This window comes from Macaca nemestrina, chromosome 8 (genome assembly GCF_043159975.1).
Source record: "Macaca nemestrina isolate mMacNem1 chromosome 8, mMacNem.hap1, whole genome shotgun sequence".
Classification (NCBI taxonomy): Eukaryota; Metazoa; Chordata; class Mammalia; order Primates; family Cercopithecidae; genus Macaca; species Macaca nemestrina.
In genome coordinates, this window is record NC_092132.1 from 130,272,098 (window position 1) to 130,299,683 (window position 27,586).

At 37.2% G+C, this 27,586-nt stretch overlaps 1 protein-coding gene across 1 annotated transcript in view; it reads right to left on the reverse strand.

Annotated features, from left to right (window-relative positions):
- The window catches only part of LOC105482052 (ADAM metallopeptidase domain 28), a 596,506-nt gene that overhangs the window by 160,967 nt on the left and 407,953 nt on the right, over positions 1-27,586 (reverse strand). The window lies entirely within an intron of this gene.

Here is a 27,586-nt window from a genome sequence, read left to right on the forward strand (position 1 = left end):
CAAAGGCAAACCCTCTTTACTTCCACACATTCTACATTTTAGCACATATATATTCAGTCATGGTAAGCATCACTTCAATTCTTAGCACCTCCAATTTACTAAGCCAGTGTTTCAATTTCCCATTCCCATTTTCAGTCAGTCTGCTACTTTGTAGGTAGTCAACTTCCTTGTATATGACACTTTTTAGCTCGCAGTGCAGGGCACTCTAATAAAATTGATTCCTGGATTTGACAGTATATAAGCAGGAAGTCCAAACTGAAATAATATTATTTGCTCTAGGCCTCTATGGTGTTAAAGGAATTTGCTTCAGCTGTCAGATATGCAAACCCAAATCCAGAATGAATATCCATCCCAGTGAAGACCCACTGTATCTACCACAAAGTTGGGAATCCACTTGCCAGCTATAGGCAGGCCCAGATCACCTTGGTATGAGGCCCATGACTATTCCATCTCTGATGTTCCTGTTAACAAATAGAACAATTTTTAGTCATTGTTCAAGTTGCTAAGGGAGACATTTGGATACGTCTCACTCCTTGTAATTGTTGCATTGCTCAAATGCTTCTATGGCTGCTCAGAGCTCAATTTGCGTACCTAAAAGGCCGCTTCCAAGGTGCACTGGAGGACATTTGCTTATTGGTCCCAGTCTCCTCAGAAATAACAAGGGGGCTTTTTAACGGGCATGGACATGGGTCCCACTTTAATTTCCCCTTCAAGTCTGCAGATTTTTCTATAACAGAGCATCCCACTAGGTGTTCCTTCTATCTTTTGGTCATCTAAGGCCCATTTTCCAAATCATATTGCCAGCCAGCTAGTTCCTAGCTCAAAATCCTAGCTATTGCCGCTGGGTGGCAGTCACAGGCCTTTATCAGAAGCTCCAGTCAGCAGAGCTGCAAGTAGCAGAAACTTCCCAAATCATTTCATTCAGTTCTCTTTTCATCTACAGTTCACCTCCTGGATCCATCAGCTTTTCTATAAGAATGTAGAATATTCTTTTCTATAAGAATATAGACCATTACAAACAGTGTCATAAGGGATTCAGGGGTACTAATATTACTGCATATAACAGATCTGCAATAAAGGGCAAACTTTATGCCCGCCAGGGTATCCTCTATTGTTTTAAATTACAATTTAAGTGGTTTCATTCTAACAATTTGTGAAGCAGCATGCCTAAAAACAGGGGAAGGAGGAAACCTGAACAAAATCCCTTGCCCAGTGATTTTGATAAGGAAAAACGTCCTCAGACATCACATCCATTGCAGTGATACTTTGATCAGAGTAGGGCAACGCTGTGCACATTTTCATCCATAAATCTCCACTTTAAGCCATACTTTCACTTGTTCGCCTTCATGAGTTGCAACACCACAAACTTCTAATTTAACTACATTGCCCTTTATCACTTCATTCGCAGGTTTAAGTACCAATGTTCAGCAATCTTGATAAAGTTTCTACACTGTGCATGAGCCATTTTACCTATACCAATGTAAACAGCTAGGGGTCCCTGGCTGAGGATTTTTCCAAGACACTTGGGCTCTCTCATTGCATTGCACTTTTGACATTGGTGTAAGCTCTGAAGAGATTTTAGACTCTTTTGTGTAACATTCAAATTTTTAATCCGTAACATTATTACTAGGATATATTTACTAGGATGAACTTACTGGGATAAATTTTCTAGGATACATTGAGTGAATCGGTCTCATTCATTTTATCATCTGAGTTGGTATTACAGCTTTTATAATCTTTTATAGCAATTCATTAACATTTTAGTGACTACTCTATCTCCTCCTTTTTCATGCCATTTTTTAATCAACAATAACATATTTCTGCCTGGTTCAATTGTTCCAAAGTTTTTTCCAACTCCTGTATTCTTATTGTTTAATTTCTTCTGAATAATCCTGCTCTTTTTCTTGTCATTAAATACCCTATTTGGGGGAGCTGAGTAAAGAGATCAACTGCAATTTTCCTCAAATCTTTTTGTCCCCCCAACAATGTAGGCACCCAAGGAGTCCAGGAAGTTGCAACTTTTGTTATTACAACATCAACCCTCACCTACGCCAGTGGTAGCAGAGGTTCCCAACCTTTTTGGCATCAGGGAATGGTTTCATAGAAGACAGTTTTTCCATGAACCAGTAAGGGTAGAGTGTGTGTAGGGGTAACTGTTTCATTTCAGATCATTAGGCATTAGATTCTCATAAAGAGCATGCAACCTGGATCCCTCACATGCACAGCTCACAGTAGGGTTTGCACTCTGGTGAGATCTAGTGTCCTTGCTGATCTGACAGGAGGTGGGGCTCAAGCAGTAATGCTGGCTTACCTGCTGTTTACCTCTTGCTGTGCAGCCTGGTTTCTAAGAGGCCATGGACTGGTCCGTGGCCCAGGGATTGGGAACCCGAGTCATAGCATTAAGTTATGCATCATCACATAACCAATATAAAGTTACCTGCGTCTTTAGCATTTCAGTACCTTTGGGGTACTCCACTTAATATCTAAGAGAGGAGTGAGACAACTCTCCTTTTCAGGGCATGAATCACATACTCTTGCCTTTATGCAACTTAACAGAGTGGGACCATAATTCTGTGAAAGCTGCAAGCCAATTTAGGATCCTGAGTAAGATCCAACATGAAGTTACCCAGGATCCCCCAAACTCAATTTCCATTGCAAAAGCAATTGTGAAAAGAGCTGCAAAACGAACCTAAAAAGTGGCTTAACTCTTTTATAATGGACAAGACTCCAAAGCAAATATCTGACCAGTCCCCTGTGGACACTCCATTCCACACAGGCAGATACAGGGCCTAACACTGAGGCTCTTGCAGCTTCACTCTGCCTCTCTGGGATCGTCACTTTAGCTAGAACAGATGGGAGCAGCCAAGACACCTATTCTTGGCTGACTTCTCCTCAGTGTAAACCTTTTTTGTTACCCATTTAGCTACCTCCCCTGGCCCTGGTCCACAAATGCTTTTCTACCCATCTGTGGACAGAATATTTTTGTGACCTCAGTCTAGGAGTGGGCGGTCAGAAGCCAGCAGAAACCAATGCTTTCATCCCCCCAACCTCAGCTCATCTTTCCTTCTCCTAAGCAATGCCTTAGCCGTTACCTAAATTACAGAATGGAAAGGGTCATTTCAAATGTCTGGTCTGGGTTACTCACCGTATAGTGTTCCCCAGTTTGGGTATTTTGAAAAGTACTTGCCATAGAGTATACTCATCTGAGGTTTTATTTCAAGGCAAAAGATTCAAGGCAGCAGGAGAAAGGAAATACAGACATACCTGGGAGGTTGGAGAAACATCAGGAGGCACAAACTCCCCAGGGCCCTGTCTTTGTAAACTAGGGATCTGGCTTGAACCAACTTCATGCAAGGAATCCTGAGAAATCCCCCCAAAAGGCTCTCTAGCTTTCTAAGTAGTCATGCCAGGTTATCAAACCGGTTAGGCCAGTTGCAAACCCTCAGTAAAGAAACTGACCCTTGGGGGTTTCCTGGGAGAGTTTGGATTGTAAGTAGTACATCATAAACACCACTGCCATTATCTTAGTCAAAAGTAAAACCAGACATCCAGCAGTCCCCAAGGATAAAGTATTTTCAGTCCCTCTGTAAACCAGCTCTCTCTCTACATATCACCTCACCAGAAAACTCAAAGCATTTATTGCCTATATTATGTAATTACAGTACACCATTGTCTAAAATTAAGTAAAAATTTTAAGGTTATATGTATATGTTTTATCTCTCTAGCCATATCAAAAGTTTTGTGATGAATGAGTTCATTGATTCATTGCTAAGTTAATATTTACTGAATAAAAGAATGAAAATTACCATAATTAATACATGAAAAGTAATCATACTGAAGTAAATGAGAAATAGGTCACTACTAATCCACAATACTGAAAGAGATTTTCTAACCACCATAAGAGAGATGCCACCAGCCAGGTTGTGCCTGGGAAATATATATATCAGAATTTCTACTTCAGTTTCACATCACTTAAATATAGACTCAGGAAACTTAAATTATTAGTCAGTGTAATAATCTAGGTCCTATGCAGTTCAACAAAGCAAGAATGAATGGTAAAATAATTGAAAAGGAAGAAATAAATTTTTTCTATGAGTAGACAATTTAATTTTCTACATAGAATATTCAAGAGAATTATATATGAAGAGCTGAGATAATGACAGTATATTTTTTCTTTTTTTCTTTCCACTTACATGATGATGATATAGGTATTTATTTTTGTTACGTTTTATATGGGACATTTAGGCCTTCACTTTTTGAATATGTGCTATATTTCACAAACTTGAAAAATTTTAAATTCATGAGAATTGACAAACTATGGGAAATATTTCCAAAAATTAAGAAATTAAAATCGGTAATGCCCCTAGGTTGCAGCAGTAACAAATTGGAAGTTTTGATTAAAAGAGATAAAGTGAATCTTAGTTTATGTGAAAGTATTTTAAGGTTTGTGAGGGGGTTGTCGGAGAAATCTAGAGTGGATGACTCCGTGTCAAGACAGTAAATTGGAGACTCATATGCCCTCTGGGTTTAGTAGAGGCAGACCAGCTGTGCCTCTAATAGCTGGATGTCGTATCTACTATGTTGGAATTATCAATATGAGAAATTATCAAATACTTTTTTCCACTAAGACCTGTTGCCCACTCCCAAGGTTAGACTTCCTCTCCTAAATATTTCTGATCACACTAAGAAAATTTTTCCTCTCATTAGCCAGTGTAATTATCGAAATGGCCTACATTTATCGAACATAGTATTCTTCTCTACATCAACAGGATCAAGAAATAGATTTGTTTAAATTGAAGATCTTTTCCCAGGCTTCTGTACAGCCTCACCAAGACACACACACAGTGGAGCCATCTTTTCTTTCATTTTCTATTTTTATTCTTTTTGATCAAGATATCAGGCCTTAGTCTAATTGTCTAGCTTAGAGTTCAGTTATACATGCTAATTCAATTTTAGTAAATGCATAGTAACAGTGTAAAGTCGTATAAAACTGCCCTTTGTGAGAAAAAGATTGTTTAAACAGGTTTTCTGTGAATGCTGACATTCATTTTCTACTGTGATTTAATTATATGTACTTGTACCTGTGGTGTGATCTATTCTGTTATGTCCCTTGCTTTTTGAAGACAGAGATTTTATCAAATCATCTTTGGAGTTCTTATTACACTTCATCAAGTATTTTGGCCATTCTAAGCATTAAAAAAAAAAAATGTGTGCTAGCTAACTTCATTTTCCTCATGCTAGCATTCAGCTATTCATTTATTCAAAATAAACACCTATAATCTGCAATAAGTATAATGGGAAAACTTGGAGGTTCTATTTTTCTCCCCACATTTTCCAGTTGGTTAAACAATTAATAGACACAATATGTTATGTGACTATATCATTTTTGGGAATAGGAGCAAGACTTGGTTCCCTTTAAACTCTACGCTTCCCACATCATCTCTTAAAAGTAGAAAATAAATAGTGCTGCTGTTTGGCTAAACAGAGCCAGGAGAACAGTTCAAATTGGACTTGAATGAGAACACATTCAAGAATCACAATATCATATATATTTGTATATCATTTGAATTTACCAAAGGTCTTTCCTATTTAACCCTCATTGAAACCCTTCAAGACAGGTAATCATAGAATATATGATCCTCATATTTCACAGATAAGGATGCAGGTTTCAGCAATGCTACATTATTTGTGCAAGTCACTTACGAGGGTAGTGAAGTCAAGCTTGAATCCAGGACTTTGGAGTCCTCTGTATACACTTTCTACTGTATGACACACAAACACAGACTTAGGACCCCAGAAAAAAGAAGTAGTAATCAAGAGATAAGCATTTTGCTTCCAAATGCAAAGCAGCTAATTTGTTTTAAATAACATTATAAGTCCAATATCAAATTATGACTTAAAGGAAATACAGTGGAAATATAAGCAATATGTTCTTTTTGTCAATAAAATTATTTTGATTTCTTTTTCTTTTCCTACATTGCTTATTCTCAGCTGAGGTAATCAAATAAATTTTAGGTTTATTATTTTAGCCTCCTCTGTCAATTCAAAGTATTTTAAGACTAGACCTACACATATAGCTTTATAAAGCTACCATTTGTTAAGTGCCAGGCACTATTCTGAGCATTTTATAAAGATAATTTTTATTAATCTTCATAATGATGTTATGATAGAAGTAGACATTATTACTTCTCTATTACACACAAGAAATCTCATGCTTAAAGAGGTTTAAAACTTGTCTAAAGACACATGAACAGCAAATGTTAGAGCTAAGATTTGAACCTGGGTTAACCTTGACTACAAAGCCTGGGACCCCAAACACTCTGCTAATTTGGTCCTCCCGCTATGTAAGGGGGATCAGGAAATGGAATAAATTTCAGAAATTATCCATGTCATTTGAATTCTTACGTTGGTCAAGGCTCAATTACGGAATCAGAATCACTAGGATATAGATAGATTTGTTGCAGAGACTTGACCTTATGCCATTGTGGGTCTGGTTTAGACATCTCCATAAGGTTGTTGTCTTTGTCTAATGCTGGAGTCTGAAGATCGCAGAACAGGTCATTGGGAAGGAAAGCTGGATGTGAGATGAGTGAGAGCAAGATCAAGCGGGAACACTCATGCACAATCGGAAAGACAATGGGAAACCCACATCAGTTTTTGTTGCCACTGAACTTGATGATGAGGATATCCTGCAGAAGCTGGGGTCCTTTGTCACAGGGCTAAACACACACACACTTGGCCTAGGCTTTGAACAAATGGAGCGGACTGTGGCAAAGCGGAGCCTTTGCGAGCCTATCTGCTGCCTCATGCCTGCGAGGTGAATCAGCAGATCTGCCGCAATGCCTGCGATCTATTAAATGGCTGCTGCTTCGCATGCGTCCTCCAGATCTCCCACAAGAATCTCTCTTCTAGTCAATGCTAACTGGAAACATATAGGAAAGAAAATGCTGGGAAATGAATAGGTTGGTGCAAAAGTAATTGCGGCTTTTGCCGTTAATGAAAGAAAAACGCAATTACTTTTGTACCAACCTAATAATTTAGCCCACCCAAGTTGACCTGTCACAGAGCCACCATAATTCTCTTGCTTTATGGATGTGAAAAGTCAGTCTTGGATGGGTTGTGCGATATGGCTAAGATTTCTCAAGAAGTTGAGAATAAAGAAATCCTATTAACTTTCCAGGTATTCTTTCCATTGTAAACAGGGTAACACCCAGGTTTCATTTTACTTGCCAAACATATAGATTGATGGTGGCCGCTTGAAACAGTAGGTTCCGAAGAATTCTGAGAATAAGGGTTTCTTTATTGATCATTGATGTCTGCTATAGGCTTAGGAGGGAGAAGCAATGATTTATGTGCCACAATGGGCACCCAACCCTGTACTATTTTGCTTCTCTTCAGAAAAGAAAGTTGGCTTTTATGGGGAGGTGTTTGTTTGTTTTTAATGAGACAGGAGCTCACTCGGTTGCCCAGGCTGGAGTGCAGTGACACAATCATGCCTCCCTGCAGCCTTGAACTCCTAGGCTAAGCAATCCTCCTGTCTCAGCCTCCCAAGCAGCTGGGACTACAGGAACACTCCACCATGGTCAGATCATTTTTTAAAGTTTTGTAGAGATGGTGTCTTGCTTTGTTGCTCATGCTGGTCTCCATCTCCTGGCTTCAAGTCATTCTCCTGCCTCAGCCTCCTAAAGTGCCGGGATTACAGGTGTGAGCCACCACACCCAGCTAGAAAAGATTTTAAGGGATGTGATAAATTAATCAATTTTAGCACCATATGTACTTACTAAAGGACATAAAATTGGGGGCAAGGAACTCTCTAAATTTACAGAATAGCTATCAAGAAGATAATCACATGTTTTCACAAAACACCCCTGTTGGAGCTAGCACATAGGGCTAAATGTCCGTATCTAATATTTTCTGGACACATAGAGGTGAATGGATTTTTCTAATATTCACTTTCTTATTAACAATCTGCTTAGAAACACATACCAGTTTTCACTTACAAACATTCTTTTTGACAGGGAAATTAGAAACATAAAACTGCTGCTAGTCTGCAATCAACTATTCATACTAAGGGAACTAATCAGGTCTTAATTGGGGCTGGTCTGAAAGTTGGGTTTTCCATTGTAACAGCATCCAGGGAGGAATTTAAGAAATGTTCTCCCATTTGGATAGTGTATATTTTAACAAGCTTACATAGGGCTTGCTGAGTTCTATCAACAAACAAACATTTATCTTTTCTATGCACATGCTTTATCTCACTTACTCCTCTCCTTGACACTGTGAAGCAGGTATTACTATTTTCACAGATGAAGATATTCAGGTTCACATATGTGAAACTGCTATGGCCACATAACTGCTAAGTGACAGTGTCATAATTCCAACCCAGATTTGTTGACTGCAAAGCTCACTTACTCTTTAATGGCTATTTCAACGATGCATGCTGATCCCAGACAGGGGAGAACGCTCTCATTCTGAGACAGACTTAGGAAGCATGTACAGGAATTCTGCTGTCTGTGGCCTTCATTCATTGACTGCTCTGCCATTCATCTTCATGCATGCTTGCGTGAAGTACTTAATACTGCCCCCTTCCTTGATAGGGGAAGTTTGTATTTGTCTAAATCTCTCTTTCCACTCTCTTATCACACACATACACACACACCACCACCACTGAAAGACAGGAATATAGTGGAGGATGATGGTGGAATGTTTTTAAGTTTTCAGCAAAGTTCTATGCTGAAGCATGTGCATCTATCTTTATATTTGCCTTAGCTTCACTAGAATAGGTGCCCTGTTAAAGCAGACGGTGAAAATAGGACCTTTCTGCACTGAATATATTATACGTTGACAACTATAGATGTTTAGGATAGGTGGGAAATTGAGATATGTTCCTTGCAGTACGCCAAAGGGAAGATAATCACAAGGATTTGCAAAGGGAACTAACATTTTCAGTTAGTACTTGGCACTGTAAATCTTAATCTTTGCAACTGTGTTCTGAGACTGCTCTCATCTTTCTAACTATATTAAAGAAGAAGATGAGGTTCAGAAAGCTGCTGGAAGCTTCTTGAGGCTCTAAAGCCAGTAAGAACTAATTATTATTATTCTTACAAAGCTCCTGCTTATTGTGAAGTCAAAACGTTCTTCTTAGTTCAGTCTTTGGGGTCCCAAAACAAGTCTAAATTTTTGTGCAATAAATAAATCATTAAGGATAGAAAAGTGGGTCTAAACTAAAAGGCAGAATTTCCTCTTTAGGATAATTAAATACAACTGAGCAATGGACATTCATCAGGGGTTTCAGTAGACGTGTCTATACAATGAACCTATTTCTCCAGGACAATCCCATTTTACTCATCAGTGGCAACATCCATATTAACAGTAGCTGCTATGAACCAAAAACTAGCCAAGTGCTCCTCGGTATCTAAAAGAAGTGTATATTTTTCCTTGAAATTGTGTATCTGAGAAGAATGAGGGTTACAGTAGGTCAGTAAATTTCCTAAAGTTATACAATAAGTAAGGGACAGAGCCAGGGTTTGAATGTAGTCAGTCTGACACTGATACCACTGTAAAGCACTGTGTTCTATAGTCCACCAGTTCAAAAAAAAAAAAAAAAAAAAAAAAAAACCAGGTCCCAAAGAAGTGGGCTGGGGAAGGGGAAGAGAAAGTCAGAAGAAAGCCAGAAAGCCTTGACCAAAAACTCAATGGCTCCCCTACTCTCCACATTACTATTTTCGGCAGCTGGCAATAAAATGCAGTTAATAACAACAAAACTCCCAAAACTTGTTTTTTGAAAAGTACTTTTTGTACTGTACAATTTTTTAATAGACAATTTTTAGAGCACTTTTAGGTTCATAGCAAAAGTGAGCTGAAAGTACAGGGAGTTCTCCTAGACATGGCCCTGTACCCATCCATGCACGATCTCACTCACTATTGACATCCCCCACCAGAGCGGTGCATTTGTCATAATAGATGAACTTACACTGACACATTATTATCATCCAAAGTCCAGAGTTTATATTAGGGTTCACTCTTGGTGTTGTATATTCTATGCATTTTGATAACTGTGGAATGACATTAATCCACCATTGCAGTATCTTACAGCCTAGTTTCACTGCCCTGAAAATCCTCTGTGTTCTGCCTCTGCAACCATCCCTCCCTGTGACCCCTGGAAACCACTGATATTTTTATCATCTCCACAGATGATGCCTTTTGCCTTTTCCAGAATGTCATGTTGGTGGAATTATACAGTATATAGACTTTTCAATTGGGCTTCTTTGCTTAGTAATATATATTTTTCACCATGCCATTTAATGGCTTGATAGCTCGTATCTTTTTAGCACTGAATAACATTCCATATTGAGATGTACAACAGTTTATCCATTTACCCACTGAAGTATATCTTGGTTGCATCCAAATTGGGCTGATCATGAATATAGCTGCTATACACATCTGTGTGCAAGTTTTTATAGGAACGTAACTTTCCAATTCAATAAGGTAAATATCAAGGAGGGCAATTGCCAGATCACATGGTAAGATTATGTTCAGTTTTCTAAGAAACTATCAAACTGTCTTCCAAAGTGGCTAACCATTTTGCACTTATTTCCACAAGCAAGGAATGAGTTCCTCTTGCTCCACATCCTGTTTTGCATTTTGACCCTTTTGATAGTTGTGTAGCAGCACCTCATTGTTGTTTTACTTGGATTTGTAATTCCCTAGGGACATGTGATATTGAACATATTTGCACATGCTTATTTTCCACCTGTATATATTCTTTACTGAGATGTATGTTCAGCTCTATTGCCCATTTTTTAATCAGGTCATGCATTTTCTTATTGTTGCATTTTAAGAGTTGTTTGCACAGTTTGGATAGTAGTCTTTCAGAAAAGACACATCTGGTAAATGTTTTCTGCCAGTTTTTTTTTTTTAACCAATCCTGCAAAGCATATTATTATAACTTTATAGTCTTGAAATTTATCAGCCCTCCAACTTTGTTCACCTTTAATATTGAGTTGAAGTTTTTGCCTCTTTGTATAAACTTTAAAGCTAGTTTTAAAACAACCTGCTGGGATATTGATTTGGATTGCACTGAATCTATGGATCAAGTTGGAAAGAATTGACATCTTTACAACACAGCATGGAATAATTATCTGTTAACATGGAACATCTGTGTATTCACAGCTAATCTGTGAATTAGTACTAATCTTTTAAATTAGTTCTTTTAAAATTTCTTTCATCAGAGTTTTGTAGTTTTCCTCATGTAAATTGTATACATACTTGTATTGTGTTAGATCTATACCTAAGTATTTATCTTTGGGAATGCTAATATAATGGTAATGTGTTTTCAACTTAAAATTCAAATCATTTATTGACAGTGTATAGGAAAAGAATTGACTTTTGCATATTAACTTTGCATCCTGCAACTTTGCTAACACTTATTTGTTTCAAGAGTTTTTGGTCAATTCTTTTTTATTTTCTATATAGGCAAACGAGTCAACAGCAAAGAAAGTTTTAATTCTTCATTTCCAGTCTGTATATCTTTTATGTCCTTTCCTTGTCTTATTTCATGTGCTAGAACTTCCAGTATAATTTTGCAAAGCAATGTCAAGAGGGGACCATCATTCTCAGCAAACTACCGCAAGAACAGAAAACCAAATACCACATGTTCTCACTCATAGGTGGGAATTGAACAATGAGATCACTTGGACGCAGGAAGGGGAACATCACACACCGGGTCCTATTGTGGGGGCGGGGGGAGGGAGGAGGGATAGCATTTGGAGATATACCTAATGTAAATGACGAGTTAATGGGTGCAGCACATCAATATGTTACATTGTATACATATGTAACAAACCTGCACATTGTGCACATGTACCCTAGAACTTAAAGTAGAATTAAAAAAAAAAGGGGGACATAGGCCAGGCACGGTGACTCATGCCTGTAATCCCAGCACTTTGGGAGACCGAGGCAGGCAGATCACGAGGCCAGGAGTTCGAGACCAGTCTCGCCAATATGGTGAAACCCCATCTCTAATAAAAACACAAAAATTAGCTGGGTGTTGGTAGCATGTGCCTGTAGTCCCAGCTACTTGGGAGGCTGAGGCAGGAGAATTGCTTGAACCCAGGAGGTGGAGGTTGCAATGAGCTGAGATTGAGCCATTGCACTCCAGCCTGGGAGACAGAGTGAGACTCCATCTCAAAAAAAAAAAAAAAAAAAAAAAAAAAAAGAAAAACAAAAGGAGACATACTTGCTTTATCCCCAATATTATTGAAAAAGCTTCAAATTTTTTCATTAAATATGGTGTTAGCCAGTTGTTGGAGATGTTCTTTGTAGATAAAATTGAAGAAGTTCCCCTTTACTCCTAGTTTGTTGGGAGCTTTCATCATGAATGAGTGTTGAATCTTGTCAAGTTTTTTCTGTACATATTGATATGATGTGATTTTTTTTTCTTCAGCCTGTTGATGTCATGGATTACACTGATTTTCAAGTGTTGACCTAGTCCTATGTACTTGAGATAAATCTCACTTAGTAACAGCATGTATCTCTTTTTATACATTGTTGGATTAAATTTACTAATATTTTGTTGATGATTTTTACCTCTATCTTCATGATACATATTGAACTGCCATTTTCTTTTCTTGAAATGCCTTTGTCTAGTTTTGGGATTGGGGTAATGCTGACTTCATAGAATAAGTTAGGATGTATTCCCTCTGCTTCTACCTTTTGGAAGAGATTGTTAAAAAAAAAAAAATTCGTCTAGAGTCTATCATAAATGTTTGGTAGAATTCACTGGTGAAACCACTTGGACCTAGCACTTTATGTTTGGAAAGATTATCAGTTATTCAACTTCTTTGATAGACACAGGCTTATTTAGAAGATAAATTTTTCTTATGTGAGAAATAATAATCTTTTGGAAGATCGTCTTCCAAAGAGTTGGTTTATTTCGTCTGGTTATCCAGTGTTTGGGCATAGAGATGTTCTCAGTGCTCCTTGATCATTCTTTTAATGTCCATGGGACCTATAGTGATGTCTCCTCTTTCATTTCTAATCTTAGTAATTTGTGTCCTCTCTCCTTTTTTCTTAGGCAGATAAAGGCTTATCAATCTTACTGCTCTTTTCAAAGAGCTGGCTTTTGGTTACATTAAATTCTCTACTGATTTCCTCTGTTCCATTTCATTTATTTCTGCTCTAATTGTTATTATTTCTTTTCTTCTGCTTACTTTGGATTTAACTTGCTCTTATTTTTCAGGTTTTCTAAAATGGAAGCTTATTGATTTTAGCTATTTCTTATTTTCTAATATATGCATTCCATTCTACAAATTTTTCTGTACAAACTACTTTTGCTATATCCCCTTTAAGGTATTTTCATTATCATTTAGCTCAAAATCTTTTCAAAACTCTCTTGAGATTTCTTTTCTGATCCATGTGTTGTTTAGATATGTGTTTAATCTCTCAGTATTTGGGAATTTTTTTAGCTATCTTTCTGTTATTCATTTCTTATATAATTCTATTGTGGTCTCAGCATACACTCTATAATTTCTACTCTTTTAAATTTGCTAACGTGTATTTTATGGCTCCAAATGCTTATCTTGGTAAAAGTTTTATGTGAGCATTAGAAGACTGATGTGTTGTTGTTGTTGAAAAAAAGTGGTTTGTGAATTATATACAGTTAATATCAATTATATTCAGTAGATGTCAAATATATCCAGTTGATTGATGGAGTCATTGAATTCAGCTATGTTCTGATTTTCTGCTTGCTGGATTTGTACATTTTGAATAAAAGTGTGTTGAGTCTCCAATCATAATCATGAATTAATTTATTTCTCTTCACAGTTCTATTAATTTTTGCCTCACATATTTTGATATTCTGTTTTTAGGCACATAAGCAGTAAAAATGGGTATGTCTTCCTGGAAAATTGACTACAATATTGTTTATAATCCCTTTCCCTATCCCTGATAACAGTCCTTGCTCTGAAGTCTGTTCTCTTTGAAATTTATATAGCTACTCCAATTTTCTTTTAATTAGCATGCTATAACCTTCTCCATCCTTTTGTTTTTCACCTATATGTGTCTTATTTAAAATGGATTTCTTATGAACAACATATAATTGGGTCTTTTTTCTTCTTATCCACTCTGACAATCTTTGTCTTTTAATTGGTGCTTTTAGACTATTGACATTCAAAGTGATTATCAGTATCGTAAGATCTATATTATTCGATATGATTTTATTTTTTCTCCTTCCTTAGCATATTATACTACTTTTTATAATTTATTTCAGGGTTTGCCTGAGTGGTTACATTTCACTAGATAATCCAAGACTACTTTCAAATACAGCATGCCTGCAAATGTGCCTCTGTGCAAAGTTTTGGTGAGCATTTATCCTGGTTGGTGTTTTCTGAACTTCCCGGGTCTGTGGTTTGTGGTATGACATTAATTTGTGGAAATTCTCAGTCATTTTTGCTTCAAATAGTGCTTCTGTTTCTTTTCCTCTTTATTCTCCCCTGGTATTCCCACTTTGAGTATTTCGTAGTTATTCCACTGTTCTTGGAATTGTGTTCCTTTTTTGTTCTGGTTTTCTCTTTGCTTTTCAATTTTGAAGGTTTTTATTGACATATCCTCAAGCTAAGAGTTTCTTTCCTCAGCCATGTCCAATCTACTAGTGAGTTCATCAAAGCCATTTTTCATTCTATTATAATGTTTTGATTCTTAACATTTCTTTTTGACTCTTTCTTAGAATATCTATCACTCTGCTTACATTACCCATCTCTTCTTACATGTTGTCTACTTTTTTCATTAGAGACATTAACGTATTAATCCTTGCTTTAAGTCCATGGTTCCAACATCCTTGCCATATCTGGTTCTGATGTTTGCTCTGTTTCAGCTGGTTTTTTTGTTTGTTTGTTTTTGTTTGTTTTTTGGTGTGCCTTGTAATTTCTTGTTGATAGAAGACATGATGCACTAGCTAAACAGAACAGTGACAAATAAGCTTTTAGTAGTATGATGTACTGTGTAGGGGAGGGGAACCATTTTATACTCCTATGATTAGGTCTCAGTCTTTTAGTAAGTCTGTGCCTTGGACCAGAAACTTCACTAATGCTTTTCAGTTTGTTTGGGATTTCCACCCCATCATCCCCACCTTCTTAGGTGGTCCAGGAAGGGTAGAGAAGTTAGGCATTTTCCTTCCCCAGGTAAATTATGCTCTAATAAAACCCCAGTGGGTTAGTTTTTCTGGAAGGCAGCCCTAGTGACAGAGAGCAGAGCGTTCTGCATATCAGGAATGGCTTCTTCCGCCAGACCCCTGCTGGAAGCCTTAGGGAATTTTCAACAATCTTCACTATGAGAAGCTAGCAGAGCTCCTGGAAATAAAACTCATAAGAGTGTGGGACCCCTTACAATTGGATCTCCCTGGAAGTTTGCAGGAAAAACTCCCTGGAAGTTCTCAGACTTGTCCACACTGCACCTCCAGCAGTTTGTCAACTATAGTTGAGATATTCCCATGCCAGCGTTGGTTCTGGGGTGGGTCCTGCAGGTGGATGTCTGCTCAAGTCAGCTGTGATTCTCTGGGTATGCTTATCTGTCTTTCCATTTCTCAGGGCAGCAAGTTTGCCTTGTGACCTCAGTGCTCTGACAAATATAAGAAGAGTTACTACTTTTTCAGCTTTTTACTTATTGTTGGGGTAGAGTGGGAGCTTCTAAGCTCCTTCTCTGATGGCCCAGAAACCAGAAGTCTTTCAACAGTATTTTAATCCCTCTTTTCCTTTCAAAGAGTTTGGTACATCCATGTTGTAAACCAGACAAAGGCAGAAAAGACAGAAGAATGAGGATCTTATAAAACCAGTTACTCTGATCTGGGTTAAGAATATAGCTAGAGTAATTGTTTTACTGAGGGAGATAACTCATAAAAAGGTCAGATGTTTGAGATCTTCTCAGTGACAGTAGCATTACTGTTTTAGACTGATAGATTTACAGAGTGGCCTTTCTGCTTTTTTTTTTTTTTAACTATATTCATTTTATTTTATCTTGCATTTGAACATGTGATACAAGTAAGTAGTAGGTAATTTGCTCACAAGGCTCTAAATGCCACACTTGAACATTAGGTGATTAAACATATAAAACATTGCCATATATTGCCTTAATGAATATATGTAATTTTATTAAAATATAGAACTACAACAAAGTAAGCAACAGATTGGGACAAAGAAACTAACACTTAGGTACAATTTGACGCTACTGTAATTAATCTTTAAATGCCACAATCTCACACCACACCTCCAATTTTTACTTCAAAGTGTCACTCATTTGTCCTTCCATCAGCACAGTTGGTTTGATGTCAAAACACAGTTTCTTGCCTCTATGGCACCCCGACAGACTTAACTTTATAGCTATAAACTATGAAAACTGCTGCTATACAGCTATATATACTATACAATGCTGCTTCTTTATATATATATATATATTTACTTTATGTTTATATATTTACTTTTTATATATATATATTTACTTTATGTTTCAGGGTACATGTGGACAATGTGCAGGTTTGTTACATATGTATACGTGTGCCATGTTGGTGTGCTGTACCCGTTAACTCATCATTTACATTAGGTATATCTCCTACTGCTATCCTTCCCCACTCCCCCCACCCCATAACAGGCCCCAGTGTGTGATGTTCCGCTTCCTGTGTCCAAGTGTTCTCATTGTTCACTTCCCACCTATGAGTGAGAACATGAGGCGTTTGGTTTTCTGTTCTTGTGATAGTTTGCTGAGAATGATGGTTTCCAACTTCATCCATGTCCATGCAAAGGACATGAACTCATCCTTTTTTATGGCTGCATAGTATTCCATGGGGGTATATGTGCCACATTTTCTTAATCCAGTCTGTCATTGATGGACATTTGGGTTGATTCCAAGTCTTTGCTATTGTGAATAGTGCCACAATAAACATATGTGTGCATGTGTCTTTATAGCAGCATGACTTACAATCCTTTGGGTATATCCCCAGTAATGGGATGGCTGGGTCAAATGGTATTTCTGGTTCTAGATCCTTCAGGAATTGCCACACTGTCTTCCACAATGGTTGAACTAGTTTACACTCCCACCAAGAGTGGAAGTGTTCCTATTTCTCTACATCCTCTCCAGCAGCTGTTGTTTCCTGACATTTTAATGATCACCATTCTAACTGGTATGAGATGGTGTCTCATTGTGGTTTTGATTTGCATTTCTCTGATGGCCAGTGATGATGAGCATTTTTTCATGTGTCTGTTGGCTGCATAAATGTCTTCTTTTGAGAAGTGTCTGTTCATATCCTTTGCTCACTTTTTGATGGGGTTTTTCTTGTAAATTTGTTTGAGTTCTTTGTAGGTTCTGGATATTAGCCCTTTGTCAGATGAGTAGATTGCAAAAAATTTCCCCCCATTCTGTAGGTTGCCTATTCACTCTGATGGTAGTTTCTTTTGCTGTGCAGAAGCTCTTTAGTTTAATTAGATCCCATTTGTCAATGTTGGCTTTTGTTGCCATTGCTTTTGGTGTTTGTTTTAGTCATGAGGTTTTTGCCCATGCCTATGTCCTGAATGGTATTGCCTATGTTTTCTTCTAGGGTTTTTATGGTTTTAGGTCTAACATTTAAGTCTCTAATCCATCTTGAATTAATTTTTGTATAAGGTGTAAGGAAGAGATCCAGTTTCAGCTTTCTACTTATGGCTAGCCAGTTTTCCCAGCACCATTTATAAAATAGGGAATCCTTTCCCCATTTGTTGTTTTTGTCAGGTTTGTCAAAGATTAGATGGTTGTAGACGTATGGTATTATTTCTGAGGGCTCTGTTCTGTTCCACTGGTCTATATCTCTGTTTTGGTACCAGTACCATGCTGTTTTGGTTACTGTAGCCTTGTAGTATAGTTTGAAGTCAGGTAGCATGATGCCTCCAGCTTTGTCCTTTAAGCTTAGGATTGTCTTGGCAATGCAGGCTCTTTTTTTGGTTCCATATGAACTTTAAAGTAGTTTTTTCCAATTCAGTGAAGAAAGTCATTGGTAGCTTAATGGGGATGGCACTGAATCTATAAATTACTTTGGGAAGTATGGCCATTTTCACAATATTGATTCTTCCTATCCATGAGCATGGAATGTGCTGTTTCTTAAAGTTTCTGGGGTTGACACATTGTAAAAGGCCTTGTAACTGAAAATTGTAATATACTACAACCATTTTCAGTTATTCAAATATGCTTCTTTTCAGTTATTTAAATACACTAAGCATGTTCACACCATAGGCTTCTGTGCATGCTGTTCTCTGCTTAGAAAACTCTTCCTCCAGATATTCACAAATTCATGTCCTTACTTTATTTAGATCTTTAGTCGACTATCAGAAAATCCCAGAGAGATCGTCCCTCACCCCTAATATCAAAGCTGCAGTCACTTTGTTTCCTTGAACTGTATTATTTGTCTTCATAGAAACTGACTGGGAAAACACTGATTGGTTATCTGTATATTGTCTGTCTACTCCACTGGAATAGGGTCTTAGTCTCTTTTCTGTAGGGCTGTATGCCCACTGCCTAACAGAACATGCCTGACATGGAGAAGGTGCATGTAAAGCTTTGCAGAATGAACAGACGCTTTTCCCAAACATATTCGTTCCCGGTATGTATGCTGAGATAATGTCTCATCACCTTTCTCCTGGTGTGAATTGTAAGTAAGAGAAATGTGTGCCCATTCTTTTATTCTTAGTTCAACACTTGGTTATTGGTGTACTGGAGTCCACCTTCAGTGGTGGAATCCTGCCAAAAGCTGCTATGTGGCTTCTTTGGGAGGCTCAAACTCTACTCCAGAGTTATTACTGGTATCTACAAATTTGTACATGATCCATAACCCATTGCTATAATTATATCTAATCAATATAACAGCTTCAGTAATATGAATACGTATACCATTGAATTTATTAATATCTAAATATTCATAATCAAATGAAGGTAAATATTCTAGCTATAACTTGGAATGAAACCCTTTTATATGTTATATTTTAAAATTCTATCAGTTGGATGAAATACAAATATATCTAGTATTATTGCAAGAAAAATGGTTCTATAATTAATGACTGAAAGCTGTTAACTTTACATATAAAAACATATTAAAAACTTTCAAGTAGTTGAATAGAGTAATATATTTATAGTTAATTTGAGAATACTAGATTATGCAGAACTATCTATGTGGAAAACATAGTTTAATACAAAACAATATTTAAAAATCTATATAATAGAAATTGTAGAAAGAAAATAATTTATAGAGTAATTATAGCCTGGCATTCCTAACAGTATATAAAATAATGCTTAATATTTTTTAGATACTTAATTCCACCTATACTCAAGCTTTTTTAAAAGCAATCCTACTCATGAATTTTCATATCTATAAGGATGTATTAAAAGCCACATTTCCACGAAAAGAAAAATTTCCAAAATCATATACAAAATATTCACACTAAATTACTTTGATTCAAAGCAATAAACACTATAAATAGTCTGAAGAAGAAAAAAAATTAGAAACAAAGGTATCCCAAGCACCGCTATTTTTCACTAAGTAAATTTCAAAACAATTATTACAAAAGTATTTTAATATCTGTCTTATATTTCTGACTCTAGAAGAAAATATTAAAGGTTTGACAGCTTAGTGGAATAATAATGACTTCCACTACACCTCTGCTTTGCTTGCTCAGAGAATTTTGTATCCAACATAAACTAAAACTGAATTTCATTGAAGAAATACATATAAAATGGAAAATAATTTCTAAAAAACAATGTTATGCAACCGATGTTGAAAATGGCACAGATGTGGTCTAAGCTTTAAGTAATTAAGAAGCCAAAAGCATACATTGTTTTGTTCACACTCATTAATTGTATATTCAGAAAGAAATTGTAGTACAAGATAATGTAAAAAAAAAAAAAATCCATTGGCTTATCAGGAATGTACTGGGAATTTTGCATTTTTTTTTCTAGCTGAAGACAAACTACATAATATATAAGAGATTTGAGTACTGCCTCATCAAATACCTATGCAAGATATTCAAATGTGGCAAAATTGCAATTACGGGTCAAAAAGACAGACTTGCTGAAATAAATATTTAATTCATTTACAGGCAAGCCATAACCAACCAGTATGACCTATTTCATCAATAGTTTCTTACAGAAAATTAAGTGAGTGTGATGGGCACTGCTGAAGAAGTAATCAAACAGAAGAATTTCAAAACTTTTATCTGCCGCAAACATCCTTCTATTATTCCACTCAGGTAAAATGCTAAAATTAATACTCATTTAATGGAAACTGAGCTACAAACAATAAATCAAAGGCAATTTTGTTATCTTGAAAACTAATTACATTGCTTTCATTTCTGCATTTCTGGGTCTGTAGTTTAAGGGCATTTTCCCCACAGTGATTATGTGAAACAGCAAGTGAATACAAAACAATATTAGACATAAGTGAGGGCAATAATTCTAAGCCTGAAATCTGAAAATACTCAGAAAACATCCTTTTTTCAAATACTGTGTCAAACTTTAGTTTATAAGGTTGCTTCAAAGAAATTACATTATATAATACAAATCAAGTTGAGGGTTATGTTAGGAGATGGGTGATAGCATCACTACCAGTTAGACACTGTCAGCGGCAGGAGTAAAAAATGATCTTGGTCATTCAACAGTTTCAGTTGAAAGTAAGCATGTATTTAGTAAGGCAGACATTCAGTACAGTAACAGAAGCAAGCTTGTAGATTAAGGTACTGGGAAATTAACATTCTTGCATTTCAGTGCCAAACTTATAAAATTTGACTATTCAATTACAATTTAAAAATTGTAACAATAGTTAATTCGTTGATATTCTAATTCTCATATCATGAAGTTTCTTCTCTGAAAGTATTATTTGCCTTTTCTAAATATGGGTTTTAAGCACTGGCCCATTAAGTCCAAAGATATGTTCAGAGGACCTGCCAAGTATCAGGGTTTTGAGAGACAGTGAATAAAACCAAGATGCTGTTCCCATCCTTCCAATGCTTATATTCCAGTGGGAGATGATAGGAAAGAAACAAAGGCACGCTGGATGTCTAAAATGCTATGAAGACAAAGCAAACAGGGTAAGAAATGGACAGGAGGAAGGTTATTCTTGATAAGGTCCTGGGGAAGGCCACAGAAATAAGTAGGAAAGAGCATTTCTGGCAGAGAGAACAGCCAATGCAAATGCCTAAGACAAGAACATGGAAGATATGTTTAAGAGAACCAAGGAGGAACATAACACAAGGAGAAAGTGATAGGAGATAAAGTGGGAGAACAAATGGTAAAGACTTTGAAACTTTCACCAAGTATAATGAGAAACCTTTGGGGGAGATTTGGCAGTCAAGTGAAATAATTTGACTTATATTTTTAAAAACTGTCACATAGAGAATAGACATCAGACATCACGGGAGTAGGGTATCTGAGTTGCAAGGGCACAAATTTTACAGGATCTTTTCATAGGAATACCAGGAAGACTGTTGTAATTGTCCAAGGAAAAGATCACAGTGCTTTAATCTAGAGAGATAGCAGAGGAAGTAGAATGTGATCAAACTCAGGAGATACTGTGAATATAAGCTAGCCATTGAACTTAAGCCCAGTCATGGTATGTAATAAAATGCAGCTTCATTTTATCTCTCATCATTTACTTAAAGTGGATGGAAACTTGGTCATTCCCAAGGTGTCCCCATAATCTATCTGTCTCACGATTTATTTTGGGAATCTCTACCACTTTTGGGTCTTAGCAGACAGGCTTTGGGGTAGGGATGAGACAGTAAAAAGCCCTGTCTACTTCCCCAGACCTTTCTTTCCTGTGGTGGAATTCAGGGATTTGCAGGCTGATCAACAGGAAAGATAGGACCGCCAAGCAGTAGTAACACACAGGAGCTCTGTTGGGGGGTAGAGGGTGCTTTGATAAGTTGGCCTGAGGAGGAAAAATTCCCTCTCTGAAAGAGATCTTCCAAAGACAGTGGGGTGGGGTGGACTACACACAGGTGCAAGAGGACAAGAGAGCTCTCAGGAGAGAGGTATTGGAAAGGGAATTTAAGTGTCCAGCATGATGGCCAGTCTCTAGGCCAGAGAGTTCTAGAGCTTGGGGTATTTTTAAATCCTACGGTTTTTGTAACCCATGGCTAGCAGATGTTGGATGCTGTTTTATGGAATATGCAAAGGCAGGTTCACAAATAGCTAAAAATATGCTCATTTGGGATATATTTAAAGCAACTGGATATATACAAATTTGAATTGAGCTCTGACAGGTTTTTGAGCTCAGTGGTCCCAGCCTGGTGTGAAGAAGTAAACAACACAGGGCTATTTTTGGCTCATGTATATAGCAACCCATCTCTTTGCCCCATGTTGTTTTACAATCCAAGTTTTATATTACCTCATAAAGCCTGAGTTTGGAGCCAGTGAGTGGTAAAGCATTCTAATGACCCAGAGTCCTATAAGGGCACAAGCTACAGTTTCAAATTCTGTTTTCGGATATTATGCCCATTTAGTGGAAGAAAGTCTGGAGAATAGATTAGAAGAGGAAAAGACTTTGATTCATTTAATTGTTTAGTGAACAGAGTATCATCATGGCCCCTTTGGTACCTGTTCCTGGCTACCTGTAAAACTTGGTGAGTGTTACCTACAGAAAGATGTATTAGCAAGTAAACCTGCTTCTTCTGCCAGTGAGTAATCCAGGCATGAGATTTGGCCATGAATTCCAGTCCTTGGGCTATTTGATTTTTGTGGGTTATCCTGAGACATGGCTATCTGAGCTTCTTTTAAATCCAGGGTTTGTATGGTGTCTCAAATTATTTTAGCATTAGCAATCATTGCCAGTAAGGACAACTTAAATTTTTCAGGACCCCTCTGAGAAACAGCTGGATAGACTCGACCTATTTCAGACTCAGCCAAACTTGCCAGGTCATCATACTACATGCCATCTGTTAACTGATAAGTCCGTTCTAATATCCCCAATTGATGGAGAGGATTTTTGGCTTCAGCTAAAATTTTCCATTGACACTCTGCCCAGGCTGTTACAAGGTTTCAGGTAGGCTGAATACCTGCCCAAGTCATGAAAATCCACAGCAGCAAGGCATCTGTGGATGAAGACCAGAGCTTCCTATGTGGGTCATTCCTACCTTCTGCACTAATTTTACAGGATCCTTTAAAAGGAATACTATTTTTGCATCTAAAACTATGGCAGCCAATGGTTTACATTTAGCTCCTGTTAGGTAGAGCTTACTCCCCACCAAATACATTCTATGTGGCCAGGCTACCCCTTTTCATTTGTTTCCCAGGCTAGCTCCTGAAAGAGAAACTGGGTCTCAGTGTAAGAGAAAGGCCATGTTTCCTCATCCAAGTGATAACCTTCTCCTCCTTCTTGGCCCTCTCCTGATTTTTCTGTCTTCATTACTTAGCGGGTGGTCACTGGCAAGTAGAGGGTAAATTATTTCACTCCCAGTCCTGGTGACACTGTGCTAGAGAGCACGAGTCCTCCTGCCCAGGTTCCTCTCTTCATATGATCTCCCCCAGGACTTCAGGTCCCTCCTCACTCTCTGTGTGGCCTCCTGGTAAGAAGCTGCCATGAACAAAGACCAGCACATGAGTTGTGGGCTTCTTTAAAGTTCTGGAAAGAACAAAGATGTAGATTGTCTTGCTTTTACTCACTTGAAGTAACACTTAGGCTAGTTTGACCCAAGGTTTGGGATCTCAATATCCCTCCAAGGAGAAACCATAATGACAACATAACTGAGTATCATGGAGGTGTGCTAGCTGCTTACAAAGGCTACTCCTCCAGCTGGGCTCAGGAGCCTGGCCTCAGCCTGATGTCTCTGCCTCACTGGCTCATTTACCTACTGTAGCAGTCCCCAGGAATAAGGATATTCTTTTATTTCAGCATACCCCAAATCACTGACTACAAGGAGCTGTTGCCACTGTAGCCTGTTACAGGGTCACAGATAGGCCGCCCTTCGTCTAGAGATGTGTACTCCTCCCTCTTTTCTATTTAGGGCTGCAGGTCTTACAACATCTGGCACCTTCCTAGTGGGGGACCCAGACTAACCACTTTTCTTGGGCCTCTGACTCCAAAAATCAATTCTAATGGTGGGGTTCACTCAGATATTGGTACTCCTGCTTGGCCAGGCTAATAAGGTATGGGGGTACATGTAAAATATTAAGAGTACAATACAACAATGTCATACCAAACTAATGTATGGGCTTTCCAATGTTTGAGTCCCAATCACTTAAGGCTGTCCAGAACCAATATAACCAATGATTGTTTCACTAACTGGGTAGACCCACATATGAATTCCTTGATCATAACCAAAATCACCTCATCTTCATTGCCACTCGAAGTGAGTTCAGGGACTTCAGGACTATCATATATATATATATATATATATGATATATATCATATATATATATATATATGATAGCCAGGGGGCATTAACAAACAATGAGCTTTATTAGGGTGGTACCTTGACAGGTTTTCATGTGTATGTGTGGTGGGGCAGGAGGGGCGCATATTACAGCATGAGACCTTCCAGTGACAATGGCACAGGACTACCATCCAGAAGGAAAATAGGGCAAGGGCAAGAGAGGATAATTGGTGAGGGGATTGTGTGTCTACATGAGGTCACAAAGCAGCAACATGAGGAGTCTCTAAGACCAAGATTTTCAAAGGACAGCAGTGGCTTGGAGTCTTTTATAACTACAGAATTGGTCTTAGCTAAGGCTAGTAGATGTTGAATGAAATTTTCTGGGATATGCAAAGCAGGCAGACTCTAACTCACTAAAAATATGCTTATTTGGACTACATTTTTGAGCAATTGGATGTGTAAAAATTTGAGTTTGCCTCTGGACTGATACTATTATCATGAGCCTTGAAGAAATAAACAATCTACAGCCAATAGACAGAAGAGGTCTTTGGACTATTCACATAACACTCTCATCAGAAGAAACACATAAGCTACTGGAAGACAGCAGCAAATATTTTTGACTCACAGCACAGGTAAAGAATGACTGATTCTGAGAAATGAATAGAAAAAAATCTGTCTCCCTCTTGGGGAGAATCAGGAAGCTTTTCTAACCATAGAACACATTGCTGTTTCCAGAGAAAGACACTTGAAGAAATACATCAAAAAATATTATTCTACCTCTGGAAGAAGGGTGGGACATCTCCTCTGATTTAGGATTGTACACCAATGCTAAGCAGAAGTCTGCTATCACTAGCAGAAGGGCAGTAAACTCTCTCTTGCCCAAAATTGACTACAGATAAAAACAGATAATTTCTGCAATGGAGAGGATGGGTAGAAAACTAGATAGCTTTAAATATAAGACTTATATGCACTGAGTGAGGCTAAGCCTGAAACTGGAGCAGGGTAACAGAGGACTTTGCTTGCCTACCATGAACCTAGTACTGAGTAACAAGAGCAGTCTACATTTGGGAGAGGGAAAGAGCTTCGGAAGAGCCCTCTCTCTGGTTGAGTCATGGCAGGATGGTTAAAAACTGAAGAAAAGGTGGAAAAGAAAAGCAATAGTGCCCCCTTATACATGATTTCACCTTCCACAGTTTCCGTCACCCACAGTCAACCATGGTTTGAAAATAGGAGAGTATAATACAAGAAGATATTTTGAGAGAGAGACCTCATTCATATAACTTTAATTACAGTATATTGTTATAATTTTTCTTTTATTATTGTTGTTAATCTCTTATGCCTAGCTTATAAATTAAATTTATCATAGGTATGTGTGTATAGGAAAAAATATGGTATAGTGTTAATATGTATGGTATGGGGTTGGTGCTACCCATGATTTCTGGAATTCATAGAAACCTTTTGGTATCCCATTCCCCACTCTTACCACAAGATAACAGCAGCCCACTGTTAGAGAACTCTGAAACCTGTGGTTTACTAGAGGTAATAACAGCAACAACAAAACCCAAAGATAACTCCTAACTAGAATAAGTCAATCCTCCACAACAGCCTGACATGCCTGTTTCCAGCCATGAGTACAGTTTATCTCAGTCTTTACTACATCATGTTCAGAATTCAATCAAAAATCCTGAGACACAAAATAGAGTAAGGAAAAACAACTGAGTCAAGAGCTAAAGCAGACAATATAACTAGATTCGGAGATAATTTAGGCACTGGGATTAACAGTGACAGAGTCTGGAATTTGAAATAACTGTGACTAATATGCCAAAACCCTTAGCAGGAAACATGGAAAAAATGAATAAACATGTGGGAAACTTTAGCAGAAAAATTATAATATTTTCATTTGACATTTTCTAAATACACATACATATCATTACACACAATATCAGAGATAAAGCATTCTTTTGATGGGTTCACCAGTAGATTTACCACAAGCTATAAAATAATCAGTGAACTAAAAATATGTCAGTATAAATTTTAATATATTCAAGTTGAACCATAAAAAGAAAAAAAATCATAAAACAAGAGTCCACCCAATATTGGATATTTCCTTATCTCATTAACATGTAATTAAAATACTAGGAGAGAAAAATGAAGCAGAAGAAATATTTGAAGAGACAATGATGAAGAGTTTTTCAAAAATAATAAAAGATATCAAACCATAGATGCAAAAAGCTCAGAGAAAGCCAAACAGGATAAATACCAAACAGACAAACATATAGTAAAGCTATCAAAGAAAAATAAAAAAATCTGTTTAAGTCAGGAAAAAAACAAAACACATTGCTTACAGAAAACAAAGATAAGAACAGCAGCAGAAATCATTTAATTCAGAGGATAGTGCAGTGACGTTTTTTAAAATAATGGAAAAAAATGGCAATGTAGAATTCTATACCCAGCAAAGGTATCCTTCAAAAATGAAGATAAAATATAAAATATTTTCAGACAAGCAAAATCTTAAAGGATTACTTGCCAAAATATCTGAGCTACACAAAATGTTAAAGAAAATTATGAAGAAGGCATATGATACTAGACAGATATGTGGAAGAGTGTTTGAAATGGTAAAAATAATGTAGATATAAAACATGTTTTCTTTTTAATCACTAAAATATATACTTATCTAAAGTTTTATTTTGACTATGCCAGTTTTGAATTTCTCTTAGATAATCCAAATGAAGAAATCAAGAAGTTGGTTAAATAAACAATCCTGGAGCTCAGTGGATAAACTGAAATTGGAAACATGTAAATATCATTAGCATGCAGGTGACATTTAAAGCCATAAGACCAGAAAAGATGATCTACAAAGAGGGTATAATTTGAGAAAATAAGAATATAAGCCCTGAGCATTAGGAATATTTAACATGTGGACACAAGGAAGACAAAAATGACCCAGAAAAGAAAATTGAAAGAGTTAGTGTGTGAGCAAGAAAGAAAACCTGGAAGTGTTTGGTTTCAGAAGCCAAATGAAGACAGAATTTTGGGACTCACTACCTGGAAGTGCTCTCAACCTAAGTCCAATACTATGTAGATAGCAACTAGCATGGCCAGTTTTGGAAATTCAAAGAAAAAATTTTAATAGATATGTTAGTTACTACATACAGTGATACATCAAAGGAGATAAATAATACAATTGTGTTTATTAATGTCCCAAAAAG